The sequence below is a fragment of the Lontra canadensis genome, unplaced genomic scaffold (genome assembly GCF_010015895.1).
Source record: "Lontra canadensis isolate GAN:19392208 unplaced genomic scaffold, GSC_riverotter_1.0 scaffold117, whole genome shotgun sequence".
Classification (NCBI taxonomy): domain Eukaryota; kingdom Metazoa; phylum Chordata; class Mammalia; order Carnivora; family Mustelidae; genus Lontra; species Lontra canadensis.
Window position 1 is genome coordinate 5,555,493 of NW_022631111.1, and position 3,656 is coordinate 5,559,148.

At 36.3% G+C, this 3,656-nt stretch overlaps 1 pseudogene; it reads left to right on the forward strand.

Moving 5' to 3' along the window:
- Positions 1 to 2,471: 2,471 nt before the first annotated feature.
- On the forward strand, positions 2,472 to 3,422 carry LOC116857085 (annotated as a pseudogene).
- The last annotated feature ends 234 nt before the right edge of the window (positions 3,423 to 3,656 follow it).

The window sequence follows — 3,656 nt, forward strand, 5'->3', positions numbered from 1 at the left end:
GATACCAATGTTCGAATTAGCTAATAAGATTTTAAAGCATCCATAATAAAAATGCTTCAATGAGAAAATATGAACAAGCTACAAATTAAAAAAAAAATTAAAATAAAGCTTCAACAAAGAAGTAGAAGATGTAAAGAACTACATGGAAATAGTAGAACTAAAATTGACCAAAATAAAGATCTCAGTGGATGGTTTCAATAGCAGAATGAGAAAAGAAAGCCTTAACAGATGAAATAAAAATTCTCAGAAAAACATAAAAAGATATAAAGAACCACCAAATGGAAAATCTAAAACTTAAAAATATGTATATAAATAAAATAAAAAGTGCATAGTGGGTGAACTCAGCGGCAGTAGGGAGAAAAATTGGAGAGAATCAGTGAGCTAGAAGATAGAAAAATAAAAATTACACAAGCTGAGCAACAGAGACCTATCAGACTAAAGAAAAACACAGAGATTCAAGGACATGCTCCATTCATATTTTAGGATCCTAAAGAAAAAAGAAAGGGAGTAAGGCTAAATACGTACTCCAAGAAATAATAGCTGACAACATCCAAAATTTGGAAAGACATGGTGTTAGGTTTCTCCAAAGAAACAGAACTAACAAGACAGATAAACAGATTATAGATAGATAATAGATAGATAGATGATGGATAGATAGATAGATAATTACAAATGGGGATTTATTATAGGAATAGTCTCCCATAGTTATGGAGACTAAGAAGTCCCACATTTGCTTTCTGAAAACTAGATAACCAAGAATGACAGTGATATGATTTAGTCCAATGTCCTGAGACCAACAGCATGAAATCCAGGGGGAAAAACAAAAACAAAAACAAAAACAAACAAACAAACAAACAAACAAAAAACAACTTGTGAATCTCTGAGAACTAGAGGTCTAAAAAGCTAGAAGGCCTCTGGTGTAAGTCTTTGTTTGAAGGCCTAAGCATCAGGAATGCTGATGTCCAAGGGGTGAAAAGGATGGATGTCCTTCCTCAAGGAGAAAGGAAGAAAGTATTTGCCCTCCTTCACCTTTTTCATTCTATTTTATGGCTTAGTTGATTCGATAATGCTCACTCACATTGGTGTGGGCATTTCTTCCTTACTCAGTTTACTTATTCAATTGTTCATCTCTTCCGGAAATGCTCTCACAGATCTGCCTGCCAATAATGTTTTCCCAGTTACCTAGGCATCCCTTAGCCTAGTCAAATTGACACATAAAATTAGCCACCATAGTCGTAAACCTCAAATGCAAAAAGCTGAGTAAATTCTAAATGGAAAACTTGTACAAAATCATACTAGGACACATTATAATTGAACCTACGACTGCCACAGATAAAGAAAAATCCTTGAAAGCAGCCTGAGAAAAATGGCACCTTACACATAGGAAAAAAACAGTAAGAATAAGGAAGATTTCTCATCAGAAATCATGGAAACCAGAAGGAAATGGAACAATATATTTCAAGTGCTGAAAGAAAAATACTACTAACATAAATTCTATATACAATGAACATGTGCTTCATAAATGAATTTAAGAACTCTAAAATATTTTGTCTATAGCAAGCCTGTCCTTAAAGACTGGCTAAAAGAAGCAGCAGACTAGACATTCTTCTCAAGTACACATGGAACATTCTCCAGGACAGATCATATGTAAGGCTCCAGAATACATCTCATTAAATAGAAGAATGCTGTCATATCAAGCATCTTTTCTAACTATAATTATATGAATCTAGAAATCAATTACAAGAAGAAAACTGGAAAAAAATCACAAATATATGGGTATTAAATAGGATACTACTGAAAAATGAATGGGTCAAAGTAGAAATCAAAGGAGAAATCAATAAAAACTTGAGACAGATGAAATTTGACATATCAAAATCCGTGGGATGGAGCAAAGGCAGTTCAAAGAGAGAAGCTTATAATGATGATGGCTTACCTCAAGAAAACAACAAAACATTTCAAATAAACACTCTAATAGTAAGTCTCAAGAAACTAGAAAAAAAGTGAACAAACAAAGCCCTAAGTTAGCAGAAAGAAGGAAATAATAAATATCAGAGAGAAAATAAATGAAATAGAAACTATAAGATGTATCAATAGTATTTTTCGACAAATAAACAACAACAACAAAAAAACCCAGAGAGGGATGGCTTAAAGAAATAAAATTAGAAATAAAAGATAAAAGAGAATCTACAACTGATATGAAAGAAATACAAATGCTTGTAAGAGACTATTATCAACAATTACAAGAAACAAATTGGGCAACCTAGAAAAATTGAACATTTGTGGAAAAACCCTAAGATTTGATCTAAGTATTAAATATTAAAAAGAACAACTCAAAATGATTCAAAGACTTAAATATAAAATATAAAAATATAAAAGTATTAGGATATACATGGGAGCCCTCCTCTCTCCAGGCATCCTCATGAGAGTGGCATGGTCTTGAAACCCTGCATGGCAATCTCTGACACACCATCATGATACCCAGGGAAGACAGGGTGACCTGGAAGTCCAACAACTTCCTTAAGAACAGCCAACTTTTGGATGATTATCCAAAATGCTTCATTGTGGGAGCAGACAATATGAGTTCAAAACAGATGCAACAGATCAGCAGGTAATGCTGTCCTGCTGATGGACAAGAGCACCATGATGTGCAATGCCATCTGAGGACTTCTGGAGAACAACCCAAATTTGGAAAAACTGTTACCTCATATCTGGGAGAATGTGGGCTTTGTGTTCACCAAGGTGGACCTCACTGAGATCAAGGACATGCTGCTGGCCAATAAGATGCCAGGGGCCACCCATGCTGGTGCCATAGCACCAAGTGAGGTCACTGTGCTAGCCCAGAACATGGTCTGGGGCCCAAGAAGATGTACTTATTCCAGGCTTTAGGCATCACCACTAAAATCTCCAGAGACACCATTGAAATCCTGAGTGATGTGCCCCTGATTAAGACAGGAGACCAAGTGAGAGCCAAGAAAACCACACTGCTGAACATGCTGAACATCTCCCCCTTCTCCTTTGGGCTGATCATTAGCAAGTGTTTGGCAATGGCAGGATCTACAAACCCTGAAGTGCTTGACATCATGGAGGAAACTCTGCTGTGTCACTTCCTGAAGGGTGTCTGCAATGTTGCAAGCATATGTCTGCAGATAGGGTACCCGGCTGTTCCATCAGTGCCCCATTCTATCATCAATGCATATGAGCAGGTTCTGGCTTTGTCTGTGGAGACTGATTACTGATTACACCTCCCACTTGCTGAAAAGGTCAAGGCCTTTTTGGCTGATCCATCTGCATTTGTGGCTGCTGCCCCCGTGGCTACTGGCACCACTGCTGCACCTGCTGCTACAGCAGCCCCAGCCAAGGCTGAAATACAGGAAGAGTCCGAGGAGTCAGACAATGATATGGGATTTGGTCTCTTTGACTAATTACTAAAAAACAACCAATTAAAATGACTTTATTTATGAAACAAGAAAATAAAGTCTTAATTCTCTTGAAAAAAAAAAAGATATACATAGAAGAAAAACTCATAAAATATGTCTAGGTAAAGAATTCTCAGACTTGTCACCAAAATTAAGATCCATAAAGGAAAAATTGAAAGATCAAACATCATAAAAATGAAAAACTGTTGTCCTCCAAAATATCTCGCTACAACAAGGATG